At 47.4% G+C, this 18,807-nt stretch overlaps 1 protein-coding gene across 3 annotated transcripts in view; it reads right to left on the bottom strand.

Annotated features, from left to right (window-relative positions):
- The window catches only part of LOC129710178 (gap junction delta-3 protein-like), a 52,463-nt gene that overhangs the window by 17,081 nt on the left and 16,575 nt on the right, over window positions 1–18,807 (bottom strand). Inside the window, exon 1 of one of the 3 annotated variants that reach the window (XM_055656968.1) lies at window positions 10,505–10,726. The exons of the other annotated variants lie outside the window; for them this stretch is intronic. The gene's annotated coding sequence lies outside the window, so the exon portion shown is untranslated. Of the gene's footprint in view, window positions 1–10,504; window positions 10,727–18,807 lie in introns of those variants that run through there. 3 annotated transcript variants of the gene reach the window in all.

Genomic DNA, 18,807 nt, shown 5'->3' with positions numbered 1-18,807 from the left:
TCCTCCTCCTCCGTTGTCCTCCCGTGGTCGGGGGGGCTCCCGAACCCCTCGTTGTCGCCGCTACGCTTCCATCATTCAGGCCCGCTCGCCGGGATGATGGAACTCCGACGTCGGAACGGGAGAACAACCTCAGCGGCTTGGACATCCGAATCGGCCACTTCCAACCGGAGTCCGCGGCTCCCGAAGTCCACAGGCGGAGATTCGCGCTGGCGGCCCTCGGCAAAAGGTCCCAGGACTCCGCGATGTTGGTCAGCGCCGCCCGCCCGCGCTGGAAGCTCTACGAACCAGAGCTCCGCCATGTTGAAGCAGCAGGCCCAACACTCCGGAGCTTCAAATGGCGGTCCAGGTAAGGCATCGCTCACTCCGCGATGAATCCAGTGCTGCGCTGCCGCTGAAGCTTTGGACGGTCCCCGGCAGGAAAGTACGCATCAATCCAGTTGGTAGGCCGTGAGGAGGTGGGGCAAGGACGTGACTCGGGGAATAGTCCCATCCTCGCCAGGAAGTGACTGGGAAACGGTTTCCCCCTTAACCTACCCCCCTCCCCCCACATAGAAAAACTAAAGAAACCTCCAAAACATACTTTAAAAACTGACTAAAAATAAAAATGGAAAGATGGAAAACAGACAGACTGTAGGCAGAGGCTGCCATCAATGCGGCTCCCCTAGGTCAGGATCTTTAAGGGCGGCACGGTGGTAGAGTTGCTGCCTTATGCCCCTGTCCCACTTAGGAAACCTGAACGGAAACCTCTGGAGACTTTGCGCCCCACCCAAGGTTTCCGTGCTGTTCCCGGAGGTTGCAGGTGGTTGCCGGAGGTTGCAGGTAGTGGTAGTGGAAGACTGACAAAAACCTCCGGGAACCGCACGGAAACCTTGGGTGGGGCGCAAAGTCTCCAGAAGTTTCCGTTCAGGTTTCCTAAGTGGGACAGGGGCATTACAGTGCCAAAGACCCTAGTTCGATCCCGAACACATGTGCTGTCTGTACAGAGTTTCTACGTTCTCCCTGTGACCACCTGCGTGGATTTTCTCCGAGATCTTTGGTTTCCTCCCACACTCCAAAGACACATAGGTTTGTAGGTTTAATTGCCTTGGTATAAATGTGAATTGGCTCTGGGTAGTGTTAATGCGCAGTCGGTGCGAACTCGGTGGGCCGAAAGGGCAGTTTCCGAGCTGTATCTCTAAACTGAACTAAACCACAAGTCTCTTCTCCCTGCAAGTTGTGACGTTATCCAAGCTAATCGGCCCTGCTCCTCCTCCACTAGCCTTTTATGAGTTGCTTCACCACCGGCCTGTATAATGTTAGCATGAGTTGTTTTGACTTGCAGTCAAATTCCCCAGAGATGTATCCCTGAGCATAACTTTAGGAGAACTCACAACATATCAGTTGAGCAGAGTCTGGTTCACATGCATCAGTTGCGAGCAGCTTTCAAGAGAATTTTTTTTTCTCCCTTATTTAGCAAAAGTTATTTACCCAACTTCGAAATGAAAACAAATGCATTCCAGTCACATGAGAGCAAGTGCCAGACAGCTAAATGTTCTGTGAATTCGTGTTTTTATTTCCACAAAACCTTAAGAGTAAGGGGTAGGACATTTAGAACGGAGATGAGGAAAAACTTTTTCACCCAGAGACTTGTGAATCGGTGGAATTCTCTGCCTCAGAAATGCAGTGGAGGCCAATTCTCTGGATGCTTTCAAGCGAGAGCTAGATAGAGCTCTTAAAGATAGCGGAGTCAGGGGATAGGGTGAGAAGTCAGGAACGGGATACTAATTTGTTGATGATCAGCCATGATCACATTAAATGTCAGTGCTGGCTCGAAGGGTCGAATGGCCTACTCCTGCACCTATTGTCTATTGTCTAAAACTAAACATTGGAGGAGGGCCGAGGGATGGGGTTTGGAATCGGGGGGGGGGGGGGGGGGGGGGGGGGGGGGGGGGGGGGGGGGGGGGGGGGGGAAAGGACAGCGTGTCAGAGAGGGTAATTAAAAATGGGGCAGCATTGTAGGGCTGTTTATGATCACTGCCTCTGACAGAATGGTTGCTACATTTCAGTTGTGGCTTTACAGAGGAAGCTGTGTATGCAGACTGTCACTGAGAGCCCTCTCGCTCACGTACTTTAGTCTGCCAGTGGGAGAGAGTGTTGACAGAGGTCACCAGCAGGACATGTAGCTGGACATTTCATTTTCCATCAAAACTACAGTTCAGTGTCTTGATTCGTATGGGTGTCAGAGAAGGCAGGAGAATGGGGTTAGGAGTGGGGAGATCAAATCACGATTGAATGGCGGAGTACACTTGATGGGCCGAATGGCCTAATATCAGAAAAGCCCACAGTAAAAGCTAGGCAAACTAAAACTTAGCCCAAGTGTTTCTGTATTTATTCACCTTAACCTTCGACACCTTAACCTTACATATCTCTAGTCTCCCTCTTTGTTCAAGGGCAGTGCCACCAAGAACAGCACTTGTTACCCATCTGCAATTGCCCGTGAAAAGATGAAACGTGGTGAGCTGAGGGGCAGCACAGTGGCACAGCTGGTAGTGCTGCTGCCTCGCAGTGCCCGAGACCTGGGTGTGGAGTTTGCACATGCGCCCTGTGATTTCCCCATGGATTTCCTCCCACATCTCAAAGACGTGGGGATTTGTAGGTTAATAGGCTTCTGTGAAATTGCCTTGACATGTAGAAAGAAACTGCAGATGCTGGTTCACACCAAACATAGTCACAGAGCTTACAACCGAGCAGTGTGACCCATTCTACAGTTTCTTAGCATCGTCTGCTTTGATCTATTATTTTAGACACCTTAACCTTCCATATCTCTAGTCTCCCTCTCCCGTGACTCTCAGCCTGAAGATGTTCTCAACCCAAAACGTTATGCATTTCTTCTCTCCAGAGATGCTGTCTGTCCTGCTGAGTTACTCCAGGATTTTGTGACTATCTCTGGTATGTAGGGAGTGGATTAGATAGTTAGATAATGCCCCTGTCCCACTTAGGAAACCTGAACGGAAACCTCTGGAGACTTTGCGCCCCACCCAAGGTTTCCGTGCGGTTCCCGGAGGTTCTTGTCAGTCTCCCTAATGGTCGAAAGTGGTTTCCGCTTCTTCTATGTTCCCTCAATTATTTCAAAAAATTCAGCGGCCGCGACTAAAAATAGGTTGCCGTTTTAAAAATCGGTAATTTTTAGTCGAAGCCGGTTGCGATGTTAGTTGAAGGTGGTTGCCGGAGGTTGCAGGTGGTTGCCGGAGGTTGCAGGTAGTGGAAGGTAAGACTTATGCCCCTGTCCCACTTAGGAAACCTGAACGGAAACCTCTGGAGACTTTGCGCCCCACCCAGGGTTTGCAGGTGGTTGCCGGAGGTTGCAGGTAGTGGCAGCAGGTAGGGAGACTGACAAAAACCTCCGGGAACCGCACGGAAACCTTGGGTGGGGCGCAAAGTCGCCAGAGGTTTCCGTTCAGGTTTCCTAAGTGGGACAGGGGCATAACAGAGCGGGCGTGAACTCGGAGGGCCAAAGGGCCTGCGTCAAGGGAGTATCTCTAAACTAAACATTTACCTTGAACCACTAGAGTCTTTCTGGTGAAGCCGTCCCACACCGCCCATCGGGGAAGTAACACCAGGAGTTTGGCTTTGTCACAATGACGGACCAGTGGTATAATTCCAAATCTGCATGGTGGACGACAAAGAGAGGAGCTTTCCCATGAACCCAAAACCTTTGGCCTTCTTGGTAGCAGAAGTCATGGGACTGGGAACAGCTGTTGGAGTAGCCTGGACAAGTAATTGCGGTGCATCTCTGAACCGTTCTTGCATCACGGTATTTATGTGGCTTGTTCAGTTGAGTTTCTGGTCAAAGTGTTTACGAAGGAACTGGATGCTGGAAAATCGAAAATACACAAAAATGCTGGAGAAACTCAGCGGGTGCAGCAGCATCTATGGAGCGAAGGAAATAGGCAACGTTTCGTCCCGAAACGTTGCCTATTTCCTTCGCTCCATAGATGCTGCTGCACCCTGCTGAGATTCTCCAGCATTTTTGTGTACCTTTGAGTTTCATGTCAATGTGGACTCCCAGGATGCAGATGGTGGTGAGCTTTATGATACATCTTTAACGTCTTTCTTGTCAGCAATAGCTATTCCCTCAAAAGGGAAGAACCTATCAAACCACCTCTTCCTATTCACATTTTTTTTTTTAAATGGTTCCATTTTGGGCGGCACGGTGGTATAGTGGGAAAGTTGCTGCCTTACAGCCCCAGGGACCCGGGTTCAATCCTGATTGAGGCTGCTGTCTGTGTGGAGTTTGTACGTTCTCCCCATGACCTGCGTGGGTTTTCACTGGGAGTTTTCACGCCGGTTCCGTCCCACCCTCCGAAGACGTACAGGTTGGTAGGTTAATTGGTTTGGTAAAATTGTGAACTATCCCTGGTGCGTAGGACCCGTGGTAGTGTGCGGGGATCGCTGGTCGGCGTGGACTTGGTGGGCCGCTGGGCCTATTTCCGCGCTGTATCTTTAAACTAAACTAAACTTAAAAAACTGTCATCTTTTCTGCCCCTTCATAGAAACATAGAAACATAGAAATTAGGCGCAGGAGTAGGCCATTCGGCCCTTCGAGCCTGCACCGCCATTCAATATGATCATGGCTGATCATCCAACTCAGTATCCCGTACCTGACTTCTCTCCATACCCCCTGACTCCCTTAGCCACAAGGGCCACATCTAACTCCCTCTTAAATATAGCCAATGAACTGGCCTCAACTACCCTCTGTGGCAGAGAGTTCCAGATATTCACCACTCTCTGTGTGAAAACTTTGAGTAACTGGACACCCTTCCTAATTGAGGTGATCAAAAATGTTTACCAGGTGGTGCAATGATGATTCTATTATCTAAATGGGAAATAAGGGGGAAATCCTTTAAAACCGAGATGAGAAGAACTTTTTTCACACAGAGAGTGGTGAATCTCTGGAACTCTCTGCCACAGAGGGTAGTTGAGGCCAGTTCATTGGCTATATTTAAGAGGGAGTTAGATGTGGCCCTTGTGGCTAAGGGGATTAGGGTGTATGGAGAGAAGGCAGCTACGGGATACTGAGTTGGATGATCAGCCATGATCATATTGAATGGCGGTGCAGGCTCGAAGGGCCGACTGGCCTACTCCTGCACCTAATTTCTATGTTTCTATGTTTCTATGATTCATTGCAGACCTCAGCAATGTAAATCATCATAAAAGGCCCTTCATTGGAAGGGCCCGTGCAAACAATAAGAACCGGAACGATACAAATGTTGGTGGACCGAATCTAACTCTCGATTGGTATCCAGTGCCTTCTGCAATCTCAGTAATTCCACCTGAGATATTATCCTTTATAGAATCATAGTAATACAGCATGGAAACAGGCTCTTTTGACCAGCTTGTACATGCTGACCAGGATGCCCCAAGTGAGCTCATCCCATTTGCTCATGTTTGACTCATCTATATACTTATTAAAGTCTCATCTTGTATGTATGTGTGCGTGTGTGTGTGTGTGTGCCTGTTTCCGTAAGTGTTTTTCTACCTTCAACAAAACAATTGAATTTCTGACAGCATATTACTCATATTAACCCGGCCAACGCAGTAAACAGGTTCCCTTCACATTTCGTGCTATATTTTACGGTATTCATAATTAAAGTTTAAAAAAAAAGCCAAAAACCGCTTCTGACAGACAGCCTTTTTCCAGCAGATTCCAATGATGGTGTTACAATGCCACTCTCAATGCACCAATCACAATGGGCACTTAAGCTGCCGAGTGCCACATCCCCCCCCCCCCCCCCCCACCCGGGTTATTCACACCTCCCGCTACCTCAAAAAGGCAGCCAACATCTTCAAAGACCCACACCGTCCAGGCCACACACTCATTTCACCACTGCCATCGGGAAGAAGGTACAGGAGCCTGAAAACTGTGACGTCCAGGTTCAGGAACAGCCTCTTCCCCACAGGCAAGCACGCAAGAATTTAATTGTCCTATCTGGGACATATGACAGCAAAACACTCTTGACTCTTGACCCCCCGCACACTGCCCCCAGCCCCCCCCCCCCCCCCCCTCCCCCCTCTTCCTTAAACCTTTGCCCTCTAGTTAGAGTCTTAGGGACATGCAGTGTGGAAACAGGCCTTTCAGCCCAACTTGCCCACACTGCCCAACATGTCCCACCCACACTAGTCCCACTGGCCCATATCCCTCTAAACCTGTCCTATCCATGTACCTGTCTGATTGCTTCTTAAACGGTGCGAACCTCAACATCCTCTTCCGGCAGCTCGTTCCACACACCCAACACCTTTGCGTGAAAAGGTTACCTCTCAGATTCCTATAAGATCTTTCCCCCTTCCACTTAAACCTATGCCCTCCGGTTCTCAACTCCCCCACTCTTGGCAAGAAACTCTGTGCGTCCACCCGATCTATTCCTCTCATGATTTTTGATTCCCCAACCCTTTGGAAGAAGACGCAGTGCATTCACCCTTCAACTTTCCTACCACAGATGTTAGGCTTACTAGTCTATAGTTCCCAGGCTTTTCTTTGCAGCCTTTCTTAAATAGAGGCACATTAATCAGCATCGTGACTTCCAGCGTCTCACCAGTGCCTAACTATGATTCGTACATCTCAGTCAGGACTCCTGCAAATTCTTCTCCAGCTTCCCACAGTGTCCATGGATATAATCTGATCAGGTCCAGGAGATTTATCTACCTTCATTGGTCTTGGACATACAGCAACTCCTCGACTGTAACACAGACTATTCTCAAGACATCTCCATTACGGTAGCGCAGCGGTAGAGTTGCTGCCTTACAGCGAAAGCAGCGCCGGATACACGACTACGGGTGCTGTCCGTACGGAATTTGCACGTTCTCCCCGTGACCTGCGTGGGTTTTCTCTGAGATCTTTGGTTTCCTCCCACGCTCCAAACATTTTTTTATTTACAGTATGTTGTGGCACATAAAAAAAATAATCAGTGGAAGTCAAAATCTTTGGTACTTTATTGTACAATGCCTATTTTATTGAAATTATTAGGCTGGACAATTTTCTATATTTAATTTAATTTAATTGTAAGTTAATTGACTTGGTAAATGTAAAAATTGTCCCTAGTGGGTGTGGGATAGTGTTAATGTGTGGGGATCGCTGGTCGGCGCGGACCCGGTGGGCCGAAGGGCCTGTTTCCCCGCTGTATTTCTAAACTAAAAACTAAACTTAACTTTCCCAAATTCCCTACTCTTCAAGTCTTTCTCCACATTAAAAACATAAGAAGGCATTGAGGATCTTGCCTTCCCCTACAGCTCCACACATAGATGACCACTTTGGTTTCTGAGGGACACTATTCTCTCTTTAATTACCTTATTTACCCTTAACATATTAATAAAATCGCTTGGGATTTTTCTTCATCTTATCTGCCAGAGTTAAATTATGCCCCCTCTTTGTCCTCCTGATTTCCATGTTAAGTATGCTCCTCAATCCCCTATATTCCTCCTGGGATATGCTTGATACCAGCTGCCGAAACCCAACCCATCCCTCCTTTTTCCTGACCAGAGCCTTGTCATCCAGGTTTCTTTTACTCCGACCTGCCTTGCCCTTCACTCCAACAGGAGTACACATACCTTGACCTCTCACGATCACACTTGTAGAAGCATCTCACATTACGCATCTCCCTTTGCCCTCAAACAACCTATTCCAAACAACTTTTGCAAGTTCCTGCCTGGTATTGTCAGAGTTGGCCTCACCTCAATTTGGCTAAGCCGGTACATTTTCTTGGCCGCTGAGCCACCCAAAAGATCAAACGACAGGCAGTTATCAATAAAAGGATTATTAAGTCTTCACATATTCATAAGTGGCAATTCATATTTGGCCATGTCATGGACCAGGATTTACGCCAACTCTAACATGTTGTACCTTCATCCATCACTATTGCAGTACACTGTACTTTTGGTTGAGGTACTTCCAATGGAAAATTCCACTGGCTTTTCTTCTAAATCATCTTGCAAGGCTTCAGAGCAGAGCACCCTTGATCAGAATTATACCACCCTCAACACACAAATATTTGAGGTATCTGCTGTCTGAGCTTAGATTAAATACAAACTACATAAATCTGGTGCTGCCTTTTCCATTGAAGACTAAACACATCTTTTCCAACGTTTTTCTTTCATTACATTGCTCAGCCATTACCTCAACTACGTTAGAGAAACATAGAAATATAGACAATAGGTGCGGGAGGAGGCCATTCGGCCCTTCGAGCCAGCACCGCCATTCAATATGATCATGGCTGATCATCCAGAATCAGTACCCTGTTCCTGCTTTCTCCCCATATCACTTGATTCGGTTAGCCCTAAGAGCTCTATCCAACTCTCTCTTGAATACATCCAGTGAATTGGTCTCCACTGCCTTCTGTGACAGAGAATTCCACAGATTCACAACTCTCTGTTATGAAAAAGTTTTTCCTCACCTTAGTCCTAAATGGCCTACCCCTTCAGAGGGCGGTGGAGGCCGGTTCTCTGGATACTTTCAAGAGAGAGCAAGATAGGGCTCTGAAAGATAGCGGAGTCAGGGGATATGGGGAGAAGGCAGGAACGGGGTACTGATTGGGGATGATCAGCCATAATCACATTGAATGGCGGTGCTGGCTCGAAGGGCCGAATGGCCTACTCCAGCACCTATTGTTTATTGTCTATTCTTATGTTTTCCTACATTTCTACTAGTTCCAAAATAAAAAAGCTCCAACTGTACCTGGATTTGGATCAATGATGGAACATTTTTTCCAATTCAGGATCGTATGCAAGTCAGAGGGGAACCTGCAGGTTCTGGTTTTACCAATGGCTCAATATATATTTATTGCCACATATGCAATTAAATTACACACTGAAATGCATTTTGCATATAATGCCAGCTCTGACATATTTGGCACCCTTTCATAAAGTCTGGGTTACCGCGCGTTCGTTCCGCAGGAGAGGCTCCCGAACCCCTGCTGAAGAAGGGTCTCGACCCGAAACGTCACCCATTCCTTCTCTCCAGAGATGCTGCCTGCCCCGCTGAGTTACTCCAGCATTTTGTGTCTATCTCCCGGTCCCCTCCATTGCCCTTGATCGGACTCGGCACGTCCATTGCCCTAGCCTTTGTTGTGGAAGATATTGCTGCAGTAGCATTGAAGAGATACATGTAGATGGCCCGGAAAGTTGCCACATTGGTTCATAAGTCCATAACTTCCAGAGGCAGAATTAGGACATTCAGCCCAACGAGTTTACTCCGCCATTCAATCACGACTGATCTTTTCCCCCTCAACCCCATTCTCCTGCCTTCTCCCCATGACCTTTGATACTAAGCGAACATCAGGCGTGTGCTACGTGAGGGGGGAATGGGGATACATTAGAAGAAAGCGTCCACCTTTCGTGACCGTATCTTTCCTGCCACCACAATTATTCCTGCTAATGATTTGATTAAAGTTCGATAAATATTTTTGTATTCTCTGACAGTGCGTCGTCAGGAAAAGAGTTAGTGGTGCGTATCATGCGAGTCTTTCTGTTCATCAGATAAATGCACGAGAAATCTAATGCTGAGTCTTTGGAGAAAGTTATCCAAAGTCCATTCATACTGGGTGGGGAAAAAAAAACCTTAACAACCGTCAAACAAAACTCAGTCTACACAAGATAATTGATTGTACTTTTCATTCTGCAGCAAAGGTACGTGAGATTCTAAACAAGATTTCCGTCACCTGCAACCGAACTGATAAATGGAGAGGAACTCCTTGGGCACTCAGCACCTCCCATTCACACTGCAGAAGAGTGGAATGAAAAGTGGCGGAACCTGCTTTAGAATCACACCCATTCCAATCAAAATCCTTTGTGCAGGTTTTAAAATGCGGAGCTGTTGCTTGTCAAAAGCTCCATTTCACAAGAAACATTGTACAAAAACACGGTAGAGAATTGGACAAGAAAACTTCTCCACTAAATAGGTGCAGCATTGCTACATGGTTTTAACAACAATATATACACAGTGGTCAGCCATTCAGCCCATTGAGTCTGTTCTATCATTTAATTTGAAGATGGTCGCAAAACGCTGGAGTAACTCAGAGTGTCAGGCAGCATCTCTGGAGAAAAGCAATAGGTGACGTTTTTGGGCCGAGACCCACTCTTCTTCAGACCGTCTGACCCGAAATGTCACCAATTCCTTTTCTCCAGAGATGTTGCTTAACTCGCTGAGTTACTCCACCTTTTTGTGTTTGTCTTCGGTTTAGACCAGCATCTGCTGTTCCTTCCTACACAGTACCATTGACTTTGATCATTACTCATCTTGATCTTGCTTTGTCCTTCTTTCTCCCTCCTTCCCCTCCCCAGCTATCCCACAGCCCCTTCCCAGCTCTCCGTCTCTTCCTTTCTTCTTCCCGCCCCCCACCCCCCCCCAACTCCACATCAGTCTGAAGAAGGGTCTCGACCCGAAACGTTACCTATTCCTTCGCTCCATAGATGCTGCCTCACCCGCTGAGTTTCTCCAGCATTTTTGTCTACCTTTGATCTTAACGCTACTTACCCAAATATCCAAGCACAGACTGTACAGCCTGTCAATGCGGTTTTAGAAATATCGACCTGGAAAATTCCTCCTCCTTTACACAAGTCTTCAAATATGTTCTGGATTTACTGCCCATGCCACCCACAGTTGCCCGTGGAAGGTGGTCCCGTGGGACCTGATGGTAAATCCGATCGTCTGCCATGGACTGTAAGACTGGAATCGCAGGTGTGGAGCACACAGCAATTCAACAACTGATTAACCCTTGGAAGGTTTCTACGCATGATTCTGGGTTGTCAATCCTGTTCAACCAGTACATAACAGTATGTTCCCAAGCTGCCAACAGCACACACACACACACACGCAGGCAAGATATAAAACATCCATCCAAATAGAAAACATGTCAAAGCCGCTAATTCACTCTTTAATGCAACCTAATTTCCTCTCTCTAACCACAACAGGGTAGACAGCCAGAACTATCTTCGGTGTAAACCAGCACCTGCAGTTCCTTCCCATAGAAATGCTGGAGTAACTCAGCGGGACAGGCAGTGTCTCTGGACGGAAGGAATGTGTGATGTTTCAGGTCGAGACCCTTCTTCAGACTGACCCGTTTTTCCCAGGCTGGAAACGCCCAACACTAGAGGGCGTAGCTTTTAGGCGAGAGGGGGTAACACCCTGGAGAAAGCGTTTTTTTTGCACAGTCATGGGGGAGGCTGAAACACATTGCCAGGGCTGGTGCTGCAGGCCGATACGACAGTGCTGTTTAAAAGGCTTTTAGTGAGGTACATGGAAGTGGAGGGAAGTGGATCGTGGGCACATTGCAACAGACGGCTGTGGGGACAAAGTCAATGGCTAGTTGTAAGACGGAGATTGACAGATTCTTGATTAGTAAGGGTGTCAGGGGTTATGGGGCGAGGGCAGGAGAATGGAGTTGAGAGGGAAAGATAGATCAGCCAGGTGTGGTGGAGGCAGTTATGACAATGGAATGAGATGTGAATTGGCCAAGATTGACTGGCAATTGATTCTTAAAGGGTTGACGGTGGATATGCAATGGAAGGCATTTAAAGACTGCATGGATGAACTACAAAAATTGTTCATCCCAGTTTGGCAAAATAATAAATCAGGGAAGGTAGTGCATCCGTGGATAACAAGGGAAATCAGGGATAGTACCAAAGCAAAAGATGAAGCGTACAAATTAGCCAGAAAAAGCAGCGTACCAGAGGACTGGGAGAAATTCAGAGGCCAGCAGAGGAGGACAAAGGGCTTAATTAGGAAAGGGAAAATAGATTATGAAAGAAAACTGGCAGGGAACATTAAAACTGACTGCAAAAGTTTTTTATAGATATGTGAAGAGAAAGAGATTAGTTAAAACAAATGTAGGTCCCTTGCAGTCAGAAACAGGTGAATTGATCTTGGGGAACAAGGACATGGCGGTCCAATTTAATAATTACTTTGGTTCCGTCTTCACTAAGGAAGACATAAATAATCTGCCGGAAATAGCAGGGGACCGCGGGTCAAAGGAGATGGAGGAACTGAGTGAAATCCAGGTTAGCCGAGAAGTGGTGTTAGGTAAATTGAATGGATTAAAGGCCGATAAATCCCCAGGGCCAGATAGGCTGCATCCCAGAGTACTTAAGGAAGTAGCTCCAGAAATAGTGGATGCATTAGTGATAATTTTTCAAAACTCTTTAGATTCTGGAGTAGTTCCTGAGGATTGGAGGGTAGCTAATGTAACCTCACTTTTTAAAAAGGGAGGGAGAGAGAAAACGGGGAATTACAGACCAGTTAGTCTAACATCGGTAGTGGGGAAACTGCTAGAATCAGTTATTAAAGATGCGATAGCAGCACATTTGGAAAGTGGTGAAATCATTGGACAAAGTCAGCATGGATTTACAAAAGGTAAATCATGTCTGACGAATCTTATAGAATTTTTTGAGGATGTAACTAGTAGAGTGGATAAGGGAGAACCAGTGGATGTGGTGTATCTGGACTTCCAGAAGGCTTTCGACAAGGTCCCACATAAGAGATTAGTATACAAACTTAAAGCACACGGTATTGGGGGTTCAGTATTGATGTGGATAGAGAACTGGCTGGAAAACAGGAAGCAAAGAGTAGGAGTAAACGGGTCCTTTTCAGAATGGCTGGCAATGACTAGTGGGGTACCGCAAGGCTCAGTGCTGGGACCCCAGCTATTTACAATATGTATTAATGATCTGGATGAGGGAATTGAATGCAACATCTCCAAGTTTGCGGATGACACTAAGCTGGGGGGCAGTGTTAGCTGTGAGGAGGATGCTAGGAGGCTGCAAGGTGACTTGGATAGGCTGGGTGAGTGGGCAAATGCATGGCAGATGCAGTATAATGTGTATAAATATGAGGTTATCCACTTTGGTGGCAAAAACAAGAAAGCAGACTATTATCTAAATGGTGGCCGGTTAGGAAAAGGGGAGATGCAACGAGACCTGGGTGTCATGGTACACCAGTCATTGAAAGTAGGCATGCAGGTGCAGCAGGCAGTGAAGAAAGCGAATGGTATGTCAGCATTCATAGCAAAAGGATTTGAATATAGGAACAGGGAGGTTCTACTGCAGTTGTACAGGGTCTTGGTGAGACTACACCTGGAGTATTGCGTACAGTTTTGGTCTCCAAATCTGAGGAAGGACATTATTGCCATAGAGGGAGTGCAGAGAAGGTTCAGCAGACTGATTCCTGGGATGTCAGGACTTTCATATGAAGAAAGACTGGATAGACTCGGCTTGTACTCGCTAGAATTTAGGAGATTGAGGGGGGATTTTATAGAAACTTAAAAAATTCTTAAGGGGTTGGACAGGCTAGATGCAGGAAGATTGTTCTCGATGTTGGGGAAGTCCAGGACAAGGGGTCGCAGCTTAAGGATAGCAGGGAAATCCTTTAGGACCGAGATGAGAAAAACTTTTTTCACACAGAGAGTGGTGAATCTGTGGAATTCTCTTGCACAGAAGGTAGTTGAGGCCAGTTCATTGGCTATATTTAAGAGGGAGTTAGATGTGGAACTTGTGGCTAAAGGGATCAGGGGGTATGGAGAGAAGGCAGGTACGGGATACTGAGTTGGTTGATCAGCCATGATCATATTGAATGGCGGTGCAGGCTCGAAGGGCCTAATGGCCTACTGCTGCACCCTATTTTCTATGTTTCTATAAATCGCTTGTACATAGACACACAGATATACAGGAACGGAGGGACATTGATCGCGTGCAGTCTAAAGGAGATGGCATCACGTTCAGTATGGACATGGTGGGCTGAAGGGCCTATTCCTGTTCTGCACCGTTCTAAGTGCTATGTCGTATGTCTCTGGAACACAGATCCATGAACGCTGAGAGACGCAGGGAAATATAAGGTACACAAAAAAATGCTGGAGAAACTCAGCGGGTGCAGCAGCATCTATGGAGCGAAGGAAATAGGTGACGTTTCGGGCTGAAACCCTTCTTCAGACTGATAGGGGGTGGGGGGGGGGGGGGGGGGGGGGGGGGGGGAGAAGGAATGAAAGGGGGAGGAGGAGGAGCCCGAGGGCGGGGGGATGGGAGGAGACAGCTCGAGGGTTAAGGAAGGGGAGGAGACAGCAAGGGCTAGCAAAACTGGGAGAATTCAATGTTCGTGCCCGCCGGACGCAGGCTACCCAGGCGGAATATGAGGTGCTGTTCCTCCAATTTCCGGTGTTGCTCACTCTGGCAATGGAGGAGACCCAGGACAGAGAGGTCGGATTGGGAATGGGAGGGGGAGTTGAAGTGCTGAGCCACCGGGAGGGAGTTCAGGTAGGTTATTGCGGACTGAGCAGAGGTGTTCGGCGAAACGATCGCCCAACCTCCGCTTAGTCTCACCGATGTAAATCAGCTGACATCTTGAGCAGTGGATGCAGTAGACGAGGTTGGAGGAGATACAGGTGAACCTTTGTCGCACCTGGAACGACTGCTTGGGTCCTTGAATGGAGTCGAGGGGGGAGGTAAAGGGACAGGTGTTGCATTTCTTGCGGTTGCAACGGAAAGTGCCCGGGGAGGGGGTGGTACGGGAGGGAAGGGAAGAATTGACAAGGGAGTTGCGGAGGGAGCGGTCTTTGCGGAAGGCAGACATGGGGGGAGATGGGAAGATGTGGCGAGTGGTGGGGTCACGTTGGAGGTGGCGGAAATGGCGGAGGATGATTTGTTGTATTTGCCAGCTGGTGGGGTGAAATTGGTGATTTACATCGGTGAGACTAAGCGGAGGTTGGGTGATCGTTTCGCCGAACTCCTCCGCTCAGTCCGCAAAATCCTACTTGAACTCCCGGTGGCTCAGCACTTCAACTCCCCCTCCCATTCCCAATCCGACCTCTCTGTCCTGGGTCTCCTCCATTGCCACAGTGAGCAACACCAGAAATTGGAGGAACAGCACCTCATATTCCGCCTGGGTAGCCTGCGGCCGGCGGGCATGAACATTGAATTCTCCCAATTTTGCTAGCCCTTGCCGTCTCCTCCCCTTCCTTAACCCTCGAGCTGTCGCCTCCCATCCCCCCGCCCTCGGGCTCCTCCTCCTCCCCCTTTTCATTCCTTCTCCCCCCCCACCCCCTATCAGTCTGAAGAAGGGTTTCGGCCCGAAACGTCACCTATTTCCTTCGCTCCATAGATGCTGCTGCACCCGCTGAGTTTCTCCAGCATTTTTGTGTACCTTCGATTTTCCAGCATCTGCAGTTCCTTCTTGAACGCAGGGAAATATAGATTTTTTTCACAGTGAATAATTTCCCCTTCTGGTCTGTCCTGTGAGTTAGAGACACAGATTGAAATCACTTGCAAGATTTACTTTGTTTAGTCAGGCTGTAAAAGTTTAGTAGGATGTGTGGAATGTTTCTTTATGGTTTTCTACCACTGGCTGTCTGAAATTTACAGCTCCGTAACCTTTCCAAATGAAAACTAGTGAAAGGCTAATGCGCCAGAATACCTTTGAACCTGCGCGTTTATATTCCTCTCTTTATGAGATTTATGAACCTCCTCGCGGAAAAAAAAAACCTGAGGAGGGACCGAAACACAAATGTGGGTCTTCAGACCAGTCGAACTAGAATGGTAAACGCCCCAATCACCCACACAGTTGCTCAGCACTGTAATCAACAGGGTTACCCCGTCCCAAACTTAGAAAATCAGTTGTCTGAAAACCCAGAAGGCAGACACTACCCACCCCACAGGCTTACAGTTCTTATTAGCCAAAAAACTGGCTGCACAGGAGGCCCTTCAGCCCATCAAATCGATGCCAGCCAAATGTGGATTTCAGGTTAATCCCATTTAGAGTCACAGAGTCATCTTGGGTCTCAAACTACATCCTTCAAGGGCCTATACAGGTACCTTCTGAGGGTCTGTGCAGGAAGGAATTATAAAAGAACTAAGTTACAGAGATAGGTTGAATAAGTTAGGTCTTTATTCTCTGGAGCGCAGAAGGTTAAGGGGGGGACTTGATAGAGGTCTTTAAAATGATGAGAGGGATAGACAGAGTTGATGTGGACAAGCTTTTCCCTTTGAGAATATGGAAGATTCAAACAAGAGGACATGACTTCAGAATTAAGGGACAGAAGTTTAAGGGTAATATGAGGGGGAACTTCTTTACTCAGAGAGTGGTAGCGGTGTGGAATGAGCTTCCAGTGGAAGTGGTGGAGGCAGGTTCATTGGTATCATTTAAAAATAAATTGGATAGGCATATGGATGAGAAGGGAATGGAGGGTTATGGTATGAGTGCAGGCAGGTGGGACTAAGGGGAAAATAAATTTGTTCGGCACGGACTTGTAGTGCCGAGATGGCCTGTTTCCGTGCTGTAATTGTTATATGGTTATATGGTTATAAGGAACTGCAGATGCTGGTTTAAACCGAAGATAAACACAAAATGCTGGAGTAACTCATTGGGGCAGGCAGCATCTCAGGAGAGAAGGAATGGGTCGAGACCCTTCTTCAGACCCTGATTTCTTCAGACTGAAGAAGGATCTCAACCCGAAACGTCACCCATTCCTTCTCTCAAGAGATGCTGCCTGTCCCGCTGAATTACTCCAGCATTTTTGTGTCTATCCTTCCGACAGTCCTTTCCATTTCTATCTCCATCAAGAGTTGCTTGAGGTCCCATCTCGTCTTTGGCAGAAGTGTTTCTCTCGACCCCGCTCGCTACCAATAATTTGTTTGGATACGGTCCAGTAAGATTATTACCATACATAAGTACAATCCCCGATTAAGTACATACATCTTACATAGAAACATAGAAATTAGATGCAGGAGTAGGCCATTCGGCCCTTCGAGCCTGCACCGCCATTCAACATGATCATGGCTGATCATCCAACTCAGTATCCCGTACCTGCCTTCTCTCCATACCCCCTGATCCCCTTAGCCACAAGGGCCACATCTAACTCCCTCTTAAATATAGCCAATGAACTGGCCTCAACTACCCTCTGTGGCAGAGAGTTCCAGAGATTCACCACTCTCTGCGTGAAAAAAGTTCTTCTCATCTCGGTTTTTAAAGGATTTCCCCTTTATCCTTAAGCTGTGGACCCCTTGTCCTGGACTTCCCTAACATCGGGAACAATCTTCCTGCATCTAGCCTGTCCAACCCCTTAAGAATTTTGTAAGTTTCTATAAGATCCCCTCTCAATCTTCTAAATTCTAGAGAGTATAAACCAAGTCTATCCAGTCTTTCTTCATAAGACAGTCCTGACATCCCAGGAATCAGTCTGGTGAACCTTCTCTGCACTCCCTCTATGGCAATAATGTCCTTCCTCAGATTTGGAGACCAAAACTGTACGCAATACTCCAGGTGTGGTCTCACCAAGACCCTGTACAACTGCAGTAGAACCTCTCTGCTCCTATACTCAAATCCTTTTGCAATGAAAGCTAACATACCATTCGCTTTCTTTACTGCCTGCTGCACCTGCATGCCTACCTTCAATGACTGGTGTACCATGACACCCAGGTCTCGCTGCATCTCCCCCTTTCCCAATCGGCCACCATTTAGATAATATCGGCCACCATTTAGATTCTTGCACAGGATCACACCACTGAGTCCGTATGTAAATCGCCAGAGTTTTGGCGCCGTTTCCACAGTCCGAGCTGCAGCTGCCCACAAAGGCCCATTGTAGTCGTCACCTTAACTGGAATTACAAACTTCTATCTATTTCTAATGTCACCTTTTTCCTTTTAGCAGCACCCTGTTCACCAAAATGGCCACACACTCACCAAATCCTCAACTTCCATGCGATGTTTGAGGTCTATTGATCAATCTACTATATATACCGTTAGCCTATGCAGGAATTCCACAAGCAATGACTCATTGTTGACTGACTATCTCCAAGTCAAGCATCTTATTGTGCTTGTTAATTGCCATCAGTACCTCTCTGCCGCTGCGCCACTTATAAAAATATAAAATTCTTAAGGAAAAATGTTCCCGGTGTCGGGGGAGTCCAGAACCAGGGGTCACCGTTTAAGAATAAGGGGTAGGCCATTTAGGACTGAGCTGAGGGAAAAACGTTTTCACCCAGAGAGTTGTGAATCTGTGGAATTCTCGGGAACAGAAGGCAGTGGAGGCCAATTCACTGGATGTTTTCAAGAGAGAGTTAGATTTAGCTCTTAGGGCTAACGGAATCAAGGAGAAAAGCAGGAACGGGGTACAGATTTTGGATGATCAGCCATGATCATATTGGATGGCGGTGCTGGCTCGAAGGGCCGAATGGCCTACTCCTGCACCTAGTTTCTGTGTTTCTGTGGTGACAACAAATAACTAGAGGTCTAGGTTAGGAGAAAAGCCTCATTGATGAGGGTGGTTATCAGATCACATGAAGCATGGGGTTGCCAATTGAAGCATCAGAAGCAATTAGTTCCTCACTCTGCTGTACCCTATAGTTTTAACATCAATAATATTCTGTACCAGCCCAATCCAAGAAGCCTTCGGCAACTTTCAAACTGGAAAGGGTACAGAGAAGATTTACGAGGATGTTGCCAGGGCTATAGGGCCTGAGCTATGGGGAGAGGTTGAGCAGGCAAGGACTCTATTACTTGGAACCCAGGAGGGTGAGGGGCGATCTTATAGAGGTGTACAAAATCATGAGCGGAATAGATCAGGTAGACACACAGAGTCTCTAAGGCGAAGGGGGAAAGATTTAATAGGAACCTGAGGGGTAACGTTTCACGCAAACCGTGGTAGGTGTATGGAACGAGCAGCTGGAGGAGGCTAGTTGAGGCAGGTACTATCGCAACATTTAAGAAACATTTAGACAGGTACATAGATAGGACACGTTTAGAGGGATATGGGCCAAATGCAGGCAGGTGGGACTAGTGTAGATGGGACATGTTGGC

This window comes from Leucoraja erinacea, chromosome 27 (genome assembly GCF_028641065.1).
Source record: "Leucoraja erinacea ecotype New England chromosome 27, Leri_hhj_1, whole genome shotgun sequence".
NCBI lineage: Eukaryota > Metazoa > Chordata > Chondrichthyes > Rajiformes > Rajidae > Leucoraja > Leucoraja erinaceus.
Note: the sequence above shows the minus strand (reverse complement) of the source record. Positions and strands in the feature narration are given on the sequence as shown.